This window comes from Vicugna pacos, chromosome 23 (genome assembly GCF_048564905.1).
Source record: "Vicugna pacos chromosome 23, VicPac4, whole genome shotgun sequence".
Classification (NCBI taxonomy): Eukaryota; Metazoa; Chordata; class Mammalia; order Artiodactyla; family Camelidae; genus Vicugna; species Vicugna pacos.
Genome location: NC_133009.1, coordinates 17277153 through 17299589, shown reverse-complemented (window position 1 = coordinate 17299589; position 22437 = coordinate 17277153). Strand labels below are relative to the sequence as shown.

General features: G+C 38.7%; 1 protein-coding gene across 11 annotated transcripts in view; it reads left to right on the top strand.

Moving 5' to 3' along the window:
- The window catches only part of RGS7 (regulator of G protein signaling 7), a 247172-nt gene that overhangs the window by 6592 nt on the left and 218143 nt on the right, over positions 1-22437 (top strand). The window contains exon 1 of one of the 11 annotated variants that reach the window (XM_072948557.1): positions 3871-3912. The exons of the other annotated variants lie outside the window; for them this stretch is intronic. The gene's annotated coding sequence lies outside the window, so the exon portion shown is untranslated. Of the gene's footprint in view, positions 1-3870; positions 3913-22437 lie in introns of those variants that run through there. 11 annotated transcript variants of the gene reach the window in all.

Below are 22437 nucleotides of genomic sequence, written 5' to 3'. Positions count from 1 at the left end.
TTTTAGGTAGTATGGGTGATGGAATGTGATCACTGCAGAGAATATGAAAATATTTTGCATTTGGACAGTTTAGTGACTTAATAAATGTCAAGTCTCCCTGAAAATGGTATTGTGGAAAATAAGGAACACAAATAGTTGGCTCTGGCTCCCCCCTTCATAGCTGTGAAAAGGAGGCATTTGGAGGTCAGAGTTACAGAGACTTCTGTCTTACAAAATATCAATCTAATTATAAAATAATTGTAAATGATAAAGTGGATACACAGTTCCTTAGGGATAAAAAAGACCCACTTCTCTGCCGTTTGCCCAAGGCAATGTGAAAATTTAACTTACCCTCCTTTTAATTCCTTTTGTCTTGTGTCTAACTCAATTAACGAAGGTCTCAGGACACTGGAACTCTAATAGACAATCATGAGCTTGACTCCAGTTCCATTAAAACTGCCTCCTGGCCTAGGTTAGAAAAAACTGTGGCTGAGGGGCCTGTCGAGGGAGATGAGTTATTGTTCTGTCTTCCAGGAAAATATATAGGAAAATGGCAGCTTTGTTACTAACATTAGCTGGGTTCTTAAGACTAGTCTAGGAGCCTTCTTATTTTAGGTCCTTTCTGGAGACTAGCAAGTCGAAGTTTTCGGAGGGAGTCAGTGCACTGAAGCAGAAGCATGTGCGTTGCAATTGGGTGGTCTGGGTTTTAGATCATGGCTCTGCCAAGGTTCAGCTGTGCCGTTGTGGGTTAGCAGCCTAACTCCTTTCATTTCAGTCTCCTTGTCTACAAAATGATAAAAAAATTCCTTCATAGAGCCTTTTGATGGTAAAATGAGATAGCCTATGTTAAACCCTCAGTAAATGCCTCAAAAATGCTATTTAATTATAAATATAATGATTATGTTATAATGTAACATAAATATAATGTGTAATATATGTTACATTGTATTTTATAATTATAATAAGTATTATTTTCCTATTACTATTTACTTAATAAAGCACTGTATATGTGCCATGGGGTCCAGTATGTTGCTCTATTTTTTTATAAAGGAAAAAAGCTGAGCATTTTCACTACATCTAGTCATGTCTTTCTGATAGTTAAAGAGGCAGACTCTGTAGGATGCTTTGGGAATATCATTTTTATGACGCAGTGTCCTGCCATGTATTATTAGTCCTATATAGCCAGCTTCTTCTATTTTTTAATAAGTTCTTTGAGTTATTATCTAATACGTCTTTGAAGTCTGCACAGTTCCTTAGATATTATGTAAACTAAATCAAGCCCTTGCATTCTGGAACTTCAGAGGTAAAAGGGAACTAAGAATTTATCTACTTTTTTATTTTGCAGATTATGAAGTTTAAGATCAGAGAAGTAACCCGATTTGTCTCAGGTCACACAGGTTGAATTCAGGTCTTTATTTGTCTTTCTGTGATGTGTGTGTGTGTGTCTCTCTCTCTCTCTCTCTCTCTCTCTTTCTCTCTTAAAATAAATGCAGTAAGTCTTGTGTTTGTGTTTCAGTAAGTAATCAGCGTCCTGCTCGCCCTGCGGCATCCTTAATCACCCACTGTGACTAGATGACTAGATCCCCTTCTCCTTTGAACTGTAGGTTAGCTCTTGGAGCCTTGGGAATGCTAAGATTAGGAACCTAGTCTGACCGACTCTGGAAGTAGTTCTGTTCCTGATTGCATCCTGACTGGAAGTCCTAGGCTGAGGAAAACCCAGCATGTGATGCTCTGAGGCGACACTGTCCAATAGAGCTTTGTATCATGGTGGAAATAGTCTACATGGATACTGTCCAGTGTAGCAGCCACTAGCCCCAGGGAGCAATGGAACACCTGAAATGTGGCTAATGTGACCAAGGCCCTGAATTTTAAGTTATATTTAATTTTAATTAATTCTAATTTAAATTTAAATAGTCCCCTGTGGCTAGTGGCTATTATATTCATTATCACAGTGATTATGGAATAAAGACCTTTGGAAAGACAGCATCAAACCCAAGAGACAAGATAAAAGAAAGTGCTATAGTTGGCTTGACACTTGGCACAGGGTACTTGCAACACAGTAGGGCTCAACAAACAAATTTTTAAAATAATAAAGCCGATGTAAGGTTTTAAAGGAGGACCATGTCCTGCTAAGGTGATGGTAGGAGACATGATGATAAATGACATCAAGGGTTTATGTTTTGATTTTTTCCATCCTATGGAAACTTTCAGTGGTCTGCAGAGGGTGGCCCTCCAAAGGTCAGATGACAGGTTTTCAGTAAGTCTAAAGCCTGCGTATACCATGAATATACCAGGATGATTTGATACTGTTGAAAGTATTCCAGTTAATCTTTGTCTTATGGTATCTCAGAGATGCATCATAGCCATTCCAGTTCCTAACAAGACTGAGAGAAAACCAGAAGCTCTGGGTAAAAGGGATTTAAAGTGGTTGGAATCCTTGTTGAGAATTTAAAGTTGGGATATAAAGGAATCTTTTTTTTTTTTTTAAAGCTCACTTGTCTTTCATTTGTCTCAGAACATTGAAAGGAAGGCGGTAGTTTATGGGAAGTAGTAATTAATGATCGAGTGACAATCTCCAAGTCAGAAGGGCTGAATGTGAATTCCTGCTCTGCGCTGACTGGCTATGAGAGCTTGGGCAAGTTTGTTAACTTCTAGAGATGACTTTACAGACTCATTGAGAAGATGAAGTATAAGTGAAAATGTATGAGTGAGAGTGATTGACAAGTAATACTACAGACTCTTTTTGGGAACTGTGGACGTTACTGAGGTTCCTTATAAGAGTAAACTTTGCAAAACTCTCCCTGACAAGTCTTGTCTGCTTGCTGAGTGTCCTCACGGCTGTAGGTCATTTAGAAGCCCAAATGATGTGATTTTCCCCATTTGGTCTTTGCTGGACGATGTCAAGAACAATATAAATCTTTATGACCTTCTTTGGCCACACAAAATCTTTTGAATGTCAGGCAAACTGGTTCGGTAGAAACTTTTTCTCTAGTACAGAAATCTAGGGAAATATTTCACCTTTAATATTTACGATGATATGTACCAAAACATCTTGAAGAAAATTAAGTACCACATAGAGAAAACATATTACTAATATTTCTCTTGCTCAACTTTTTTAGGTGCATTTCCTCTGGAAATTAATACCATTTGTCCCTTCCTTTAAGTTTTGTATTTTGGATTTTGACTTTTGGTTTATTGTTAATAAGAATAGTTGTCATTTATTGAGTGACTGAATGCTTACCATGTGTCAGGGCCTTTATGTTTATTACCCGGTTTCTTTAAAATAATGTTGCACGTTTGTTATTAGTGTCCTGTTTTTCTGATAAGAAAGCTGAAACTGACTCTTGCAGACTGAACGAATGCCCAAGATCACTCAGGGATTAGTGGCAGATCTGGTGAGCTCCTTGAGGGTGGAGACTCCTATGTTTCACTGCTGTGTTCCCAGCACCTAGAAAAATGTCACTAGTTGATATTTTGGAATACTGAGTACTAAACACATGAATTGATGATGAACAAATGAATGAATGTTTGATGCATGATCCAAAGACCCCACTCTTGCCTCTTCACCGTGTTGCTTCCATTTAAATTAGCAAATGGACAGCACACTCAGAATTCAGTTCTGCCCACCACACATGCACTGAGCCTCAGCTATATGGTGGAGCCTTGTGGTGGGCATTGGGGATAGAGTTGTGGACAAGAAAGACAGGGTCTGAGGCCTCACTGAGCTTGTTTTACAGTGGTGAGGACAGATGCCAGACAACTTATCATAGAGTGATTATTGCCATGAGAAGGGAAGAACTGGGTGGTGGGAAACTTTGTTTATATGGGGTCATCTGATTTCTAAAATAAATATTTTGCTGATCTGTACCTTCTATTTGCAGTTCTGAGTGCCTGCCTAGCACAGTGCCCAAAGTGCCCAGCCTCTGACACTTTGTAAGTGCTCAATAAATGAATTAAATTGAGCTAAGCTTATATTGTAAGTCTTCAGAGCTTTACTTATGGAGACAGGTGAGGCAAAAGTGTTGATCATATTCCTCAGAAAATCAAAATCTCCTTCCATAGGCTTTCAGTCAGGCATCCTCAATACTGGCAACTCAGGACTGGTGAAGCCATCCTTAGCTAGCAAGAGAGAGTCAAGGGATGCTCTCGTCATTAGAGAAATGTATTTGTTAAGCTTAAGTAACACTGCCTGTGTTAAAATCTGAGTACCACTTGTGAACTTGACATTCCCTTTCCTCTTCTTCTGTGGTGACAGCACCCTGCGTTTTCATCTGGGCACCTGGCCACTAGAATAAAGATTGCATTTCCCGGGCTCCCAGGAGCGAAGCGTGGCCATATGGTATATTTTGGCCAATGAGATGTAAATAAGAGAGGTGTACATAGTATCTGGGAAGTGTTCTGGAAGAAAGGGGATACACCTTTCTTTTTTCCTTTTCTTCCTCTTGCTGGTTGGAATGTAGTCACCTTGGCCAGGGAGTGGAAGCTGAGAGTTGTGGATGACAGAACACAAAAGGGAGTGAACCTGGGTCCCTAATGATCATAGAGTCAACATATCAACCTGACCTGCCTAGATAATTGTACATTAGAGAAAAATTAACTTACGTTGTTTTCGATTTTTTTACGATTTGATGTTTTAGAGTAGTTTTAGGTTTACAACACAGTTGGGAGGAGGGTACAGAGATTTCCCATATACTCACTACCCTACTTAACCTCCCCTGTTATCAGCACTGCTCACCAGACTGGTACATTTTTACCAAGGATAAACCTACACTGACATCCCATAATCACCCAGAGTTCATAGTTTAAACCAAGTTCTACCCAACTCAATAACTGTATCCAAAACCTTCTATTTTTAATCGATAAAGTAGTTATAGGGGTCAAGTTTTACTTGAAACATGCGTTTCTTGTTTTACTTTTAAAATAATCTGTTTGCTTTTTAGGAATAAATCTAGTTTCTTTTAAACAATGTAATTGAGAAATTCTGACATGTCGATTATGTATATGGTTCAATTTAACTTAGTAAATGTTTATTGAACAATTGTTTTGTTCAGGGTAATTTGCTGGAAGTGTCAGGGGTAACGAATCAGTGATGACAATGATGTATTCTTTATCAGCACTTTACAATCCCAAGATTGAAGGATCAACAGATGTACAAGTAATTTCATGTATGTGTATGTATAAAACCTCATAAAATTGATGATGCAGTTATTCAATTTTTAAAAAATTCCCATTTTCCTGTAAGGAAACCAAGGCCTGGAGAGGTTGTTAGCCCATGTCAAAAAATAAATGCACATAAAAACCATATGTTTCATTTTGCTGTGAATTAAATATGCTAGATATGAGGAAAGCTTTTGAAAGTATTTGAATTTATTTCTTTACCGTAGAAATTAGTTACTCATATAGCAGATTTTGCAGCTGAAGATGCTCTTCTTGCAGTCTTTGCTTGCTTGTAAGTTTAGCTGTTTGAAAATGGAATCATTTTACATAATAAAACACGCTACTTAAAGTTGTAGAGGTAAGCCGGTACTGCCTAAATTTATTTGAACCTTATTTTATGTCTAGAAACATTTTGTTGAGCATATTTATGAAAAGTAGTATGAGTGACCCTCCTTGGTAGCGTCTTTGTTGGAAAAAAATCTTAACACCTTTATTGTGGTATGATTCCCGTACAGTAAACTACACATATTTCAAATGTACAATCTGATAAATTTTGATAGATGTATCCACCAGTGAAACCACTGCCACAGTCAAGATAGCTAACAGGAAATTGTACATTCTTCACCATGCAGATGAGGTGCTGAATTGAATTTTAATAAAGAGAGTCAAATAAGTGCAGTGAAAACAATTTATTTACATCATTTATTCCATCAATCTGTGGTGCCCGAGCATGTCAGAAATATCCACACAACAAAGCAAAATATAGACATTTCTGCTGTAGCATAATACATTCCTTTAGAAAAGCCCTCTGCAAAATCACACGCTAAAAATAACTGACATTTTGAAGGAAATAGAGTTGGAATAGATCAGTCAAAATGTTTTAATTTCCCCAAACATTTAATGTTATAATTAAGCAATAAATGAAACAATCTTATTAAAAGTTCTAGCACAGCTATAAAAACATGCTCCTTTCCCTATAACTAAAGAAATAACACAGTAACACAAGATTACTTTTTGAAAGTCAAGGAGAAGATTGCTAGATGGAGAAGTATATGTGGAAGGATTGAGTCTGTTGAATTATGGAAGCAAGGACAGAGGGCCAGTAGCGCCAGAATTTTCAGGTGGAGGGGCAGTGGCAGGCTTACCATAAAATGGCTCCGTGTCTAGGGTTTGCATGTTTGTTTTATACAAATATCTGAGACAAATGTTCAACAAACCCCTTTGAAAGCTAGCGTTTAGCCAGATGACGGGTCACATGGGCAATACGTTCCTCCATGGCTTGCTGCTCCCACCTGTGTGTGTACTTTGTGTCTGGCTGCTGTGTTGTGGTGGCACAAGATATAATGTGCTAAGAAATACCGTGTGTGAACCCATGGGGCTTCCGTGTTGGTCTGACATAATTCTCTGATTTACCAACGGGCTAATTCTTGCTGTGGAAATACACTCTGTGTGAAACACACTACGTCCGATGGTCATTAACCTCCTCACTGTTGGGCTAGGGAGGCCTGCCCAGTCAAGGTGAGAAAAAATGGCAAGTGTCTTTAAACTAAGGGTGGTGCAGGGAAAAGAGGCAGAGGAAATGAACAATGGAGTAGAGAAAGGTAAACTAGGGGATGTGAACGTTTTGAGAACCCACCATATGCCAAGTGTGATTTTGTTTGATTTTTATAACAGTCCTGTGAGGTGGGTACTGAGGCCCAGAGAAGGTGAAGGCTTTGCCCAAGATCACACAGATAGAAAGTGGCGATGTCTGTATTTGAAATCAAGTCTGCGTAACCCCAGATCCTGTGTTTTGCAGACTATACCAGGCGACCTCCCTGCTGGGTTGGAATATGGGCTCTGTAGCCCATGTGTTGAAGGCTGTGGGCTACCCTTCTGTGACTTTGTGAATTTAGGGAATCTTTTAAGCTCCTGGAGCCTCTTTTTCCTCATGTACAGGGATGCTAGGGATAGCCACTTCGGAGATTATTGTGACAGTTATACATAACACACATAGGAGTGCTTTGCAAGTGCTTAAACATTATGCAAGCAATAAAGCATCTTATTTTCCCTCCAGAAAAATTCCAGCTCTTTACATTAAAAATGATTATAAATATAAGTGATTTAAGATTTTAGGCTTAGTAGTTTATACAGCCACAAGTTAAAAAAAGAGAAAGAAGAAGATCTCTGGGATGTTTGGTTCTAAGCAAAATGCATCTGTATGTTAAGAAAACTGAAGGAAGAACCATTGATTCCAGCTGCAGACACTGTTGAAAATAAGTCTCAAAACCAGGCAAGTGGTGCATCATTGAAGCCTGTCTGGAGGGTTGGCAGAAGCAATGACGTTCTTGCCGGTATTCCTGTGCTTTAGAGATCACCTCTTGCCTTGTCCCCACTTCCCTCCCCCTTTTCCTGTACAGATATTGTATGATTAAATATTTGAAATGATTAAGAATGTGTGCTGGCAAAAATAGACATACAGATCAATGGAACAGAATAGAGAGTCCAGAAATAAACCCGCACACTTAGGGTCAATTCATCTTGGACAAAGGAGGCAAGGATATACAATGGAGAAAAGTGAGTGGTGTTGGGAAAGTTGGACAGCTGCAGGAAAATCAGTAAAGTTAGAACGCTCCTTCCCACCATACACAAAAATAAACTCAAAATAGCTAAAAACTTAAATATGAGGTATGACACCCTAAATCTTCTAGAAGAGAACATAGGCAAGACGTTCTTTGATATGAATTGTAGCAGTGTTCCAGGGCAGCCGACCAAGGCCATAGAAATAAAAGCAAAAATAAACAAATGGGACCTAATTAAACATATAAGCTTTTGCACAGCAAAGAAGACTATAAACAGAATGAAAAGACAACCTATGGACTGGGAGAAAATATTTGCAAACAGTATGACTGACAGGGGCTTAATTTCTAGAATATACAAACAGCTCATACAACTCAGTAACAAGAAAAACCAAACAGCCCAATCCAAAAATGAGCAGGAGACCTAAACAAATGTTTTTCTAGTGAAGACATACAAATGACCAACAGGCACATGAAAAAACACTCAGTATCACTAACTATTAGAGAAATGCACATCAAAACTACAGTGAAGTATCTCCTCACACCAGTCAGAATGGCCATCACTAAAAGTCCATGAACAATTAATGCTGGAGAGGCTGTGGCGAAAAGGGAACCCTCCTACACCGTTGGTAGGAATGCAGTTTGTTGTAGCCATTATGGAAAACAGTATGTAGATTCCTTAAAAAAAATCTAAAAATAGGCTTATCATCCGATCTAGCAATCCTAGTCCTGGGCATATATCCAGAGGGAACCCTAATTTGAAAAGATACATGCACCCCAATCTTCATAGCAGCCGTATATACAATAGCCAAGACATGGAAACAACCTAAATGTCCATTGACAGATGACTGGATAAAGAAGCTGTGGTATATTTATACAATGGAATACAACTCAGCTATAAAAAAGAATGAAGTAATGCCAGTTGCAGCAACATGGATGGACCTGGAGGTTGTCATACTAAGTGAAGTAAGCCAGAAAGAGAAAGAAAAATACTATATGATGCCACTTACATGTGGACCTTAAAAAAATGAGACAAATGAGCTTATTTACAAAACAGAAACAGACTCAAAGACATAGAAAACAAAATTGGTGTTACAAGGGGGGAAATGGGGAGGTGAAGGGATAAATTGGGAGTTTAGGATTTGCAGATACTAACAACTAGATATAACATAGATAAACAATAAAGTCCTACAGTATAATACAGGGAACTCTATTCAGTTTCTTGTAATAGCCTGTAATGAAAAAGAATATGAAAAGGAATATATATAAAATATATATATATAACTGAATCACTATGTCATACACCAGAAGTTAACACAACATTGTAAACCAACTATACTTAATTAAAAAATTTAAAAAAGAATGTACTGTGGGAGCATTCTGTATAAATACATTTTATAGGCTATAGAAAGTCACGTGGTCATGAAGGTGGCACTCAGCAAAGCTTAGTGCTAAATGAAGTCTTGTGACGCCTCCAGGTTGAACGCTGTAGGGCATCTCCTTTTTCACTTCTACCAGCAGTAGTGGCTCCGAAGCTAATCTGATGTGTCTTCCAAATATTTTGGTCTCTCCACTCCTTAGATAATTCTGGCAGTGCCTGGAAAAATTGGTCTGGGATAAGGATCTTGCTGCTAGTGCTGATCTAAAAAACTCTTTATAAAAAAAGGTTGGATGCTAACAAAAAAGCATAATATCCAACATAATTCCATTGCTCTAAGATAACAGCTGTAAATATTTGGTTAGTTCTTTTATACATCTGTGTGTGTGTACGTTTATATGAATATAAACATAAATATAGCAGTGGTGCCTCGAGCCAGCTTAGACAGTGCACATCGCTCCCCAGCCCCATGTTCAGGGAGGGCATGTGGGCAGACTGAACTCAGCCGTGGTGGAAATCGGCCAGTGAGTGCTATAAATCAGGGCTCTTTCACCCCCTCCCCACTTCTTACATGTTAAACATTTACCAGTACATCACTGTGCGTGTGCACTTTTTTTTTTTTAATCTTTGGAGTTTCCTTAAGAAGATCTGGTTTTAGTTTCCCTTTGTATCCCTAGAGAAACATATCATCTGGCAGATTTAGTGGATATTTAATAACTGTCTGACAGATTTAGGTCTCTGTGAAGGAAGAAAGAGAATTGTGGTTAAAATTTTTACAACAGATTCAGTATATTTGTTTCTAATATTTTATTAAAAAGTAGCTCCGCAAACTATGACAAAAATGGCAGTTTTGCAGTTTGCTGTGTAAGTTGTTGAATTAATAGCAGTGGCATTTGCTCCAATCCCAGGAGTGTGTAAACAGCCATTGAAGCCCACACAGAGTAGAAAGTACATTGGACTAATCTGAAGTCCCTGGTCCCAACTTTGCTTGTCATGACTATCTCGTTGGTTTGGACAAACTGGGACTTAATTCCTCAGTTTGTGAAATGTGCACGTGTTTGTGCGTGTGGGAGGAGTATAGCTGATGGAAAGATGCTTTTCAAGCAGTGCGAACGTTTCAAGATATGATTCAAGGTGCCTGAGTAACTGCCCATGCTCACCCAGCAGCCTGAGAGATGTAATCCATCTCCCAGGGTTACAGACCACCCCCTTACGGGTGGGCTCTGTCTTTAGTTTCTTGCTGTGCTGTTTAATTTTATTTGGTTAGCCCTACTTTTGAGTGTCGAGATTGAAATAATCAATGTGCAGGAAATTAATTGTCTCATGGATATTATTTTTGATTGTTTGGAACATTAGACTGGCAAAACCCAGTGCCCTGCTGCTGACTGTTAATGACTCCTAATATGTCATAATTTAATAATGCTTGTGGAAATAAATGTTTGCTTTCTTTTGTATGTGCGTATATTAGAGTCTTTGCATAAATCAACTGATGATTCTTGAAGTGATTTTATAGCTAGAACTACTGATAGGGTTTTTGCCAAGACATGGCCTTTTTATTGCAATTTCTTCTTTTTATAAAAATACAGAATGTCATAATATTCAAAGGAAACTAAAAAATTCATGGACTTTCTTACGCTACTTTTAAAAAAATACAGTAGGGAAAGAGAATTTTGTCAGTTGAGTGGGTACTGCCGTTTGGGGGCACTGCTCAGGCTGCCCCTTCTCTCTGCATTGCTTTGCAATATACGAAAGAACTTAACAACCATTCAGTGTAGAATGAGTCCCTCCAGGGGACGAAGTTTCTTTCTCTAAGAAGTGCATCCGTTCAGAGAGACTGACCATTTGGGTGGATGGGAGTGGCACTGAGATTATCAAAGCATTCCATGCTCTAGAATGATCTTAATGACCTTTATGACCCAGCCAACCTCTGACTGAGGATGAATCCTGCTGTTTCAACCGCTGCCCGTGTGCTTAGTGGAGACCTTAATTACTCTTTAAACGGAAGAGGATTTTAAACTCCTCCATTAGCCACCAGCTTCATAATGTCAGTCGAGAAGCTGAGAACTCTGAAAAGCTTTTACTTTTCTCATCCATCATCTGCTTATTCTAGATGATTTTATTTCTGGCTTACCTTTTTTTTCTTCTTTTTTTTTTAATTTGGAAGGGAATTAAACACTTTTGATGTGTATTACACTGACTTAGTCCACTAGTAGACTTCTGAGCAAGTTCCTTTGTGGTTATAGCTTTTGTTTTGCATAAACGCAGAACCAAACAATGCTCATGAAACCATAATATTATAATTTCTATTTATGTAGAACTTTCACAGAAACTTGTTAAAATAGAGAAATACCAAGGACTATTTTTTCTTCTAAAATGGTGAGGAAACTAAGATGCAAAATAAACAGAACCCTTTTGTACTACTAAATCTAAAACTCAAAATGGCCTTTTGATCTTGCTAATAGATCATAATACCTATGCAAATTATTTTGATAGTCTTACAGAAAATAGTGTATTTCTTTAAATTATTTTTTAATTATTGAGATTGAAGGAGTCAAACCATGACGTAAGTTAGACTCAGTAAAAGATTGCCATAGCCTAACTTTTTTATTTTTATTTTTTTATTGAAGTATAGTTGATTTACAATGTTGTGTTAGTTTCTGGTGTACAGCACAGTGATTCAGTCATACATATAGGCATGCATATTCTTTTTCGTTATAGGTTATTACAAGGCATTGGACATAGATAGTTCCCTGTGCTATACAGTAGGACCTTGTTTATCTATTTTATATATAGTAGCTTTATCTGCTGATCCCAAACTCATAATACCCTTTCCCCTTTGGTTATCATAAGTTTGTTTTCTATGTCTATGAGTCTGTTTCTGTTTTATAAGTAAGTTCATTTTTTATCGTTTTTTTAGGTTCCAAAATAAGTGATACCATATGATATTTGTTTTTCTTGGTCTGACTCACTTCACTTAGTATGAATATCTCTAGGCCCATCCATGCTGCTGCACATGGCATTATTTCATTCCTTTTTATGGCTAAGTACTGTTCCATAGTATGTATATACCACAATTTCTTTATCCAGTCATCTATTGATGGAGATTTAGGTTGCTTTCATGTCTTGGCTGTTGTACATAGTGCTGCTATGAACATTGGGGTGCATGTATCTTTTTGAATTGAGGTTCCCTCTGGATATATGCCCAGGAGTCTGATTGCTGGATCATAAGATAAGTCTATTTTTAGTCTCTTTTGAGGAATCTCCATTCTGTTTTCCATAACGGCTGCACCAAACTACATTCCCACCAACAGTGTAGGAGGGAGCCCTTTTCTCCACTCCCTCTCCAGCATTTATCCTTTGTGGGCTTTTGAATCATGGCCATTCTGACTAGTGTGAGGTGATACCGCATCGTGGTTTTGACTTCCATTTCTCTAAAAGTTAGTAATATTGAGCATTTTTTCATGTGCCTGTTGACCATCTGTGTGTCTTCGCTGGAGAAGTGTTTGTTTAGGTCTTCTGCCCATTTTTGGATTGGGTTTTGTTGCTGTTGTTATTGAGTTGTATGTGCTCTTTGTATATTCTGGAAATTAAGCCCATGTTATAGCCTAAATTTAAGCAATATTTTGAACTTTACAGAGTGCTTTTAGAGATAATACTTCTTTTTAGTCCTCACAGTTATCCTGTGGGAGTTATTGTCCTTATGGAGTATGGCAGATTAGAAACTTCAGTCTTAGGACACTTAGCCAAGATTATAGATATAAGGACATGAACCCAGGTTTTCTTTTCTTTTTCCCCCTTTTTGGGGGAGGGGAAGTAATTAGTTTTGTTTATTTATTTTGAACAGAGGTACTGGGTGTTGAACCCAGGACCTAGTGCATGTTAAGCACGTACTTTACCACTGAGCTATCCCCTCCTCTGAACCCAGGTTTTCTTACTCACAAAGTAGTTCTCTTTCTTCCAACCTAAGTCTTTCCTTAGCCACCTAGATGCTATTTTGAATAGATTTGTTATCATGGCCTCGGAATAAAGACTAGAGTGATCCGGTTGAGGTACATCAGTCACCACTAGATTACTCATGGCAGGTTTTCACATGTGAAGAAACAGAATTACTGAAGTTGCCGTCATATCAACTGTGGTGGCATCTCACCAACTGAGTGTTTTTCTGTCAAAACCAGTAGTCTAGCAGGCCTTGTGGAGCATGTGGTGGAGAAGGCCAGGGGAGGCAAATGACAAGATTGCAGTGGTTGATGCCTTTAAGGAGCGCCTGGGTCTGCTTCCCTGCTGAGGTGGTTTGGAGATTCTTTCTAAACGATAACTACTGAATTTCCTCTCTGTGAGACACTCTTCAAAACAAAATAAAACCCTGTATTGTTTGCCTTCTCCCCCCAGGTGAGAGTGAATTGAGACAGACTGGAGGGTGCAGCCTCGGTCGTGACTATGCCCCATTTTGGCATAAAACTCTGCATCCTTTGCAGGAGGTAGTGAAAACAAAGGCTGGTGGGGAAATAGGGCTGCCTGCTGCATTCTTATAATGTCAGAATCCTTACTATATGGTTCAGAAGTTCACATTTTAATTTTTTTTTCTTACTCCTGTTCATGTCTACTTGTGGGGAGGGTTCAGAGGCCTTGTATTATTGGCATTCCAGCTAAACTCTCCAAGGATGGTCAAGCCGTCCTTCCGTTCCTGCTTCTCATTTGCTTACAGGTGTGCAACTAGGCGATAACACCACAATCAAGTTTTCGAAACAGTCTGCACAATTAATTAGGTTTTTCTCTAAAAGGGAGGTGTTTCATTGTTTTTGATATTTCATTGGCAGAGTATGAAGTAAAAAGTTACTTTTAAAATTGAATGATACTCTTTGGAATAAATGTTTACATGAAGGGACTGGAATGGAGGCCGAGGGCACAGTGGCTGAGAGGGAGATTCAGTGTTAAAATTCTCCAAGAACAATTTTAGAAGCTAGACTCTCAGTCTATTGCAGTTTTAACCTTCCTGGACCAACAAAATTCCTCCTCCATCTGCTGAGCTCTCCCAACCTTTGATGGATGCTTCTCTTCTGATATGAATCACTTTTTGTCTCTGCATTACCATGTATCTTTGTATTATGTGTGAATGAATGCCCCCTGACTTGAGATATCGAATATAAACCATATTTCTCATTTTATGTCTCTGTACAGCATTACTGGTCTAACTTCTAGCTGGCTAATAAAACTGCCCAGAGCTCTACTCTTGAACAGTTGTTTGTTTAAATCTCTACTGTGAGAGAGTATATGGATTGGGTGAAAACAAGTAAGTAAATGCAGAAATAAAATGGCGAAAATGATCAGTAGATCCTGGGTCTAAAACTTAGTCTCACAGTACGTAAAAGTGAGTAAGTAATAGTAATAATAGTGACTGTAATAAGAATATAAAAAACAACAGTATAATAGTTAAAATATATGATTTCTTTACCATATGTGAGGCGTTGCACCTCGCATATGCTATATAACTTAATCCTTAAACTAGTTACAGATTTGGAGAATTTAAGGAATGTGCCGAGACTAAGCTGCATTTGGCAGAACCAAGATTCAAACCCAGATGTTTTCTTAAAGCTTGTTCTCTCAGTCGTTTTGTTATAATGCAGTAAATTCAATAGATTCTCCATCAGATTTCATTAACATTCTTTTGCCCTCGAAGTGAAGCCACGAGGTTTTGCAATCTTAGTGATGATGTCCAGATCAATAAGTAAAAGCAGAGTGGGTGAGGGAGTGTTTGACCCAGGATGATACCCTTTCTAAAGTTAGACTTTTTCTTTCATTTTTGATAGAGAGGATCTGAAGTTGGCAACAAAATAGTATATATATTTTAAAGGCCTCATTTTTTTTTCTGACGTCTGCTGGCAGCAAACAATTTTTTAAAAAACAGAAGGAAAAGTCCACTAAAGAGGAATACATTTAAAATAGGAATTTTAAAAAAGCCATGCTAAATACTCAGAGATGAAGTGATGGACTGATGAAGCCACTGGTTGCACCTAAATAGAAGCAGGGTTTTATTTTGCTTGGTAGCATAGAAACATATTCCTTTAGATTCTAGGGTGTATAAACCGTTTCCATAAGAAAATGCAGCCAGAGTGACTTGATTAGGAGAGAATATAATAGAACATCTACACCCTATTTTCTGGACATTATAATTCTGGTTTTGCACGAATGTTTTCAATAGAATTTTGTCCTATCAACTCCCTTATACTTCAGATTGTATTGGACTTGCAGTCAAAGGAGAACTCCAGGTATTTCTCAGGGAAGCTGCTGTAGAGCAGGGCCCTCTTCAAGTTCTACTTTGGTGATTGATTATTTAAGCCCAGACACTGGCTTTATATTTAAATCTGTCTAATTACACTTTATTAAAATAAATTCAGGTTCTTATCATGTTGAGTTTTTTGATCTGACAGATTATGTTCCATTCCTTTTCACTCTCAGACGTGTGACATGGGCCTTAAAGCTGATCATATAAGACAGAGCCCTGTGGCCTCCCTTTAGTTAGAAACTTGCCACCAAATTTTCATTGACTTATTTACCAGTATTGTCAATAAAATCTAATTTGAAAGCATCATGTGTGCTTTGTACCTACATATTATCCAACAGAAGCACACAGGACAGTTTGTCAAATATCTTCGAAGTTTTCACTTAGGTTCCTACAGCTAAAAAACATCCTCTTTTTATCTAGTACTAAAGACAGCTCCACATTATCCAGCAAGTAAGGACCCATGTGAACCTTTAAGGGCCCTTAAGTGGTTGCTGATGACTTTTTGGCTACCTTATGGGACAACAATAGAGGGGACGTAATGGTAAGCTAACATCACCAAGCCCTGCGTACAAGGTTCGCTCTTCATTGCATTATCACAGCCATTAAGTCTCTTGTGAACTATCTTGTACAGGATGATACAGGAAGGAGACGGTATTAGTGATGGACATCCCATCTGTGAAAATGTCTGAGCAGCTGTAACTGGGTTCCCAAGCATTTGGACATTTAGATCCCTTTATGCAACTGGGTGGTATGCAAGTGCATACCATGTAGCTAAGAATACTTTAAAATACTATCACATATAAGAACCAAGTTTTAAGAGTGGAGAGCTCTATGAGACCATCCACTTGCTATATATATTCCAGCCAAGCCTTATTTTATACGTAATGTGAAATACTGTAGATACATATCATTTTATTGTTATTTTATTGTTAATACTGAGATACTTCCATTAGTGTCTGATGTCTGGATTCCAGTGTTGACTTAATAACTTTAACTAACTTATTGTCCGTATATATGTCTTTATTTGCTCTTTTCCATCAGCATGTTTACTCTTTGGTTATAAATTCCTGGGTGGTAGGGGATGTTGTCTGTAATACATAGACAAATGTATTAAACAGAGAATAAATGTTATGCTCAGACTCTCCACTGAGAAGGTGAAGAGGGTCAAGAGCATCAGGATGGCAGGAGGTGGCTCTCATGTGGAATACAGAAGTAAGGATTTAGTTAACGTAAGGAAGCCAAGGCCTTGAAAGGGAATCTCAGAATAACTGGATGACATATGAATCAGTGTTTACTGCCCAGTGTTATCTTCTGCTTTCGCAAAGGAGATGATAATATTATTATCCTTGTAATATATATTTAGAACCTAAAAATATATCCAGCAAGAGCAACTGAGGCGTGGCTGAGACACAGACGTCTGAAATCTTGATAGTCCAAAGGGATACATCTATAGTGTCAACAGTGGAGATGTGTATTCCATGATGTTTTATTAAAGGTGCATACTTTGGTATGTGGGAACCACATTGGTCTCTCCTCTCCAAACCTGTCTTCAGAATCCTGGGTGGCTGGGCATTTGGCCCTTAGTGTAGTGGGTTCCTGGGTAAGGTCTTAAGAAGCCTGGCTTGAGGTTCAGGGTTTCATTCAGCTGAAGGGTTGACAGCAGCTTCTGTCAGGCACATTGAGAGACCCAAGAACACATAAACGCAGAAAGCAAGCAAGAGGCAGGTCTCTTCCCCGTATTTGGCTCCAGGTCATCCTAACAACTTGCTTATTGGCGGCCCAGCTGCCGTTCTAGAGCTGACTTGTGTTGTTTTGTAAAAGTCAGCTGTTAAATTCTCAGGAGGTCTCTGTGTTGGTTTAAACACAGCCATTATTAAGCATTAAATAATATCAACTTACAATTCAATAAGTTATATTAAAAGGAGGTAATAAATACTCAAAATTCATCACTTCTTAATTGTTTTTTTCCCAAATATTATTATTTTCTCTGCTTTTAAGATTATTACATCTTGTAAATAAGCTGCCTATCTCTTCCCAACTCTGGGTTTCGCATCATGCATTGGAATCTTGAAATCAGCCACATTGGGATATTTGTACCATGGAAATCAGTACAAGACAAGTGAATATTTACTTGACTGGTTTTTTTTTTGACTTCCAGACCTCAGAAAGTCATGGAGAAAACAGTCATAATGCAGCTATAAAGACATAAACCTAAAATACGTCATGTTTATAGCTGTTACATTTGTGATCAGCCAAAGAAAAAAGGAAATGTTCCCCTGATATTTGAAAACTGTTACCTGAATCAACAAAAGACAGTTGCTTACATCATTGATAAACAAGTAAAGCTCTGACATTCATCTTTACGGTTTACTTGTTAAAGTAAATACAAATATCAACCAGCATTCATGCCACTTATGAAATTATAACAATAACTATTTTGAAAGGAGTTTTGAATTGGGATGCGGCTCCCTTTGTCAAATCATAGCTGAATTGCAGCCATCATTGGCTGTGGGCACAAAAGTTGGGCGGAAAGCAATGAAAGCGTCCTGTGAGAATCAGTTGACTGTACAGAATTTACAGTAAGAAGTAGGTCTACTTTATTCTTGGTAAATTGTGTGGGACTCATTCTGTTGGTAAAATTTATAATAAATTTGCGTTTATACTCACAGACGTTTTGGAGGGCCAGCTGCTGTCATTCATTAGCATGGTGCTGCCAAACTGGGAGCTGACAGCGTACCACCTACCCCTCCACCTTAAAAGTTTGGGGCTGTTTCTGGGGCTGTGATTATGAGGCTGTGGAAGAGCTCTTTCTCCTCCTTCCTCTTGATGATTAGACATTTATTTCATAGACTCAAGGCTTCCTGTCTGTTTAAGAAGTTAACATTCCCAAGAGGAGTGGCCCATTATTCTTTTTCAGACCTTTGCATTCTATCATACTTGAATTTGTTACATCACTCCATCGATTAGAGAGCTGGGGGCAATGTGGAAGTGAAAAAGCTCACAATGGAGAGTCAGAAATCAAAGATGAATTTTATCCACTTCATTATTTTGTTCAAGGGCAGCAAGGAATTTAGAATAAGAGTTATTTACAAGTATTGGTCACTGGAGAGTTCCACGTCCCTTCTGAGACAGTGGTCTTAAGTCGTTTGTTTGCTTCTTTTATCAGGGTCTTTTCTGGTCAGCTCGCTCCGTGTGACAGTCCACAGCTCAGGGGCAGGAAGGCTAACAAGGTAGGAATTGTTGGTATAGGTCAAAACATAATTCAGCTGAAATTATCGAAAAGAAATCATATTGGAGAACACATTTAAATCTTTGATACAACAAGAAAGTGACTATTGTTGGCTATTGATATATTTTTAAGCCATTAAGTTCCCGAAATTTATTTTCTCTTAATCTGAAATTTTAAGGCAATAAGGCATAGCTATTTTCATACATCAGACAGGATAACTATACTGGAGGAAATACAGGACTCGAGAGGAACACTCTGAGTTAATTATTTTAAAAAATATATGAAGTCAAACATTAGAATTCCCCTGGTAAATGAAATGAAGTGGTTGATTGTGAGACTGATCACCATTCAATTTAAAATAATTCTATGTGAGACTTCTCTTTTTAGTCTTAGGTTGAACTCTGGCTACTATTAAGTAGATCTTGATTTCTGGCACTCCTCCACTCCCCAGCCCCAAACTTGTTTCTGCCATCATCTGTATCTCAGAAAATGGTACTATCATTCATTCCATTGCTTAGATAAAAAATCTAGAAGCCATTCTTAATTCTATCTATCAACAAGTTCCCTTGGTGCTACCTTTAAATACATCATGACTTCATCCACATTTAAATCATTTCCATAGTTACCACTATCATCTCTTACATAGACTATTGCTATTTATTCTCTGCAGTACAGCCAAAATGATGTATTAAACGTTTCAGTTAGCTTTTGCCACAGTGTACTCAAATCCCTCATTGCACTGCAGGGCCTCGCCTTGGCCGGCAAAGCCCGAGGGGGCCTGCGCCTGGCCATTGTTGTGACCTCTCCTCCCACCAAATCTCCTGCAAGGGTCTCTGTCTGGCCCTTTGCTGCAACTGCACTGATCTCTGGATGGGTTTCAAATGTGCCAAGCTCATACTGCCTCAAGCAGTTTGCACCTGCTGTTCTTCTGTCTGAAATTCTGAACATATACGTTATGTTATAGCAGCACTAGCTGTGTTTTCAGAAGGGACCAGCACAATGTCTAGTAATAATGATACCTTATAATTGTGTTATGCCTTGCTGTCTGTGGTTCTCATTTTTGTTAACCAGTTTTTAATTTTCTTAATGATTCTTTGAGGAAGGTATTTTATAAGTGAAGGATCAAAACACGAGAGATGGTGAGAACCTTGTTGAGCATCAGAAATCATCAAGGTCAGAACTAGAGTCAAACCCAAGCCTCTGTCTCCAAGTGCAGTTCTCCGCCTCGGAAAGTACAGGGACCAAGATGAGTGGCTGCTGGCTCATTGCTTTGATCACCATTTCGCAAATATTCATTCCATATCCCTCTGAGGGAAAAGGGTTTCTGATAGTCAAATGAACACCTTTGGTTGAGCAGTGAATTCTAAAAAGCAGAACAAGAATATTAAATTAATGATTTCAAATTTCAGGTAATAACAGATTGAATAGGAAAGAGAGCAGTTCAGAATTAGGAAGGGAAGCATTTAAAGGCTAAGGGGGATGGTTAGCTCACTCATCAGTCGCTCCTGTGAGCGCCTTTTCATGGATGGTCATTGGCTCCCTGGGGATTTTATGACGCTGCGATACTGTTCTGGAGTTTGGTAACCTTCTTGACTTCTTGTCTCTAGTCGATGGTAAAAAGAATATATTCCTGTCTTCCTGTGTTGAGTGTCTTTTTTCTTTCGTCTCTCTCTCTCTCACATACACACATACATCACTTCTTCATCCAGGTCTTAACTTAGTTTCCTAAGGTAAATATACTTAGCGGAAAATGGTTGACTTGACTAAATGAGAAGGTGGGTTTGCTTCAGGAGTCAATTTCTCAAGTTCTTGACTTTTTTTCATAAAGAGAAGAATGACCACAAAAATTGGTTACTTGTTCTCCTTAAAATGAAACTTAGTCCTTTGAAAAAAATCTACCTCTCAGACACCAGGAAAAAGCAAACATACTGTGTGCCTTGGAAATATGCCTTTATCAGCTTGTAGTGGAATTGCTCACAAGACAGCATTAAATGGCATGTTTGGGCTGATGCATCTCTGATCTTGCTCTGGAATGCCAGCATATTTTTGTGAGTAGCAGAGACTACGACATTGAAACCCCTCTCACTACTGTTCTTAAGGACACGTATGCCAGTGTGGCAAATGGATTATTTTGAATTAGTAAGAATCTGAGTACTGGAAGGTGAGCTGTTAACCAGTCATGGAGACCCATGACTCTGTGCTATTTCAGTCCTCACGTTAAACACAATGTTGTAATTTGTGATTAATTCTAACATTTGCATTTTGCCTTGCCTCCTGTGCCAGAGAATCAAATGTCACAATCTGTATTCTTTTCCGAAGTTTTCAGTGAATCAGGAATCTTTTTATAGGAAAAGACACTGTAAAGGAGAGTTGGAACACAGTGTTCCTCAGATCTTTAGTGTTATCCTCACTTCTGCATTCTAGCAATGCTTCAGAGTATGAGTTTATTGTCAGAATCCCTTGTTTCAAGTGGCACATGTCAGCTGTGTACAATTTTAATGCCAGATTCCATGGCTTTTGCATAACTTCTTTTGATAATGAAGAACTTTCTTTAGAGCAGCCTGTAGTATCACCAGGGTGATTGGATGATTCTGTTCCTTCTGTCCTCGTCATTTCCTGTTTGAGTGCTTGCATGTCTTGGATGTTACAGGAGAGATCATTGAGAGATAAGCAGGTGAGATAAAACGAACAGTTTCTGAGCTCCTCATTTGTCTACATCCTCACTCATTAATGCCAGTCTGACTTAAGTGATGGCTCGTCCGTAGTGTAGAGAGTGAATGGACAAAGGAGACCTGATGTTATAGGAACCAGTCCATGCAGCTGAAGTCGTTCTAGACATTTTTAGTTTACAATCTGCATGAGCTTGCTTTCCCCTAATAAACCCTCCTTTCTTTCTTTTGCTGAGTATTTTCCCGTGTGCATTAAGCTCGGAGGACCCCCACGTGGTGGGCTCATTGTAAGTATATGTGGTGTGAACCAACGTGCAGGTCAGGGGAGCATATGCTGCAAAAGCAGCGCAGAGTCACGGTCAGATCTGCTTGATTATGGATCCTTATCCAGGCCGTGACAGACACTTTACAACTGTCTTGCCCAAGCCCTCAGAAGTACTGACACAGCTGAGCACAGTCCTCTCTGGGTCTCTCAGGAAATAGACCAACTGATAAAAAACAGTTAGCTCTGTCCTCGTGTCGGGCTTGTTGCTGTCCTCTTGCAGGGCAGATGTCTAAAGTGTTGATTCTTTATCCAGGTACTTGATCCACATCAGTGTAAAAATATAAAGTTGATTTGTTTTGGTTAAACAGAACTGGAATATTAGACTGTAGCTGCGTTTTAAGCTGACATTTGGATGGTCCTATTTTAAATACCAGAATGGAATCACAGCTCCTTCTATCCTCAGTGGACTGTAAGGGATTTGACTGGGAGGCCGGGCTGGTGTTTCTCCATTCTGGTCACTGTGCCCTGGGCTGCAGGCTAAAGAAAGCATCGTTGCCTCCCCACCTCATTGTCCTCATCTCCCTGGCAACTGCGGTGACACTGTTTCTAGTGGCATTAATGCCTGAAACAGCTCTTGAAAAAGAATAGAGATCATTGTGTCCAAAGTTATTCCTATTTTCCCGGCGGTAAGGATGTGTGCATCCATCTGCACATTTTCAGCATAAAATCATAAGAGTGAAATCAGTTATCAGAATGAGGTGAAAAGTTGAATATCAACACACAGCTGAAATTCTCATTGGACAGTTTTTTTTTTATTGCCATCTGTATCTGTCCACTGAGGTCAAGGGAAGATGTGACTTTCACCCACTGAACGCTAGGGAGCTTTGGGTCAGCCACCTTCTCTGATAAGACATCCCAT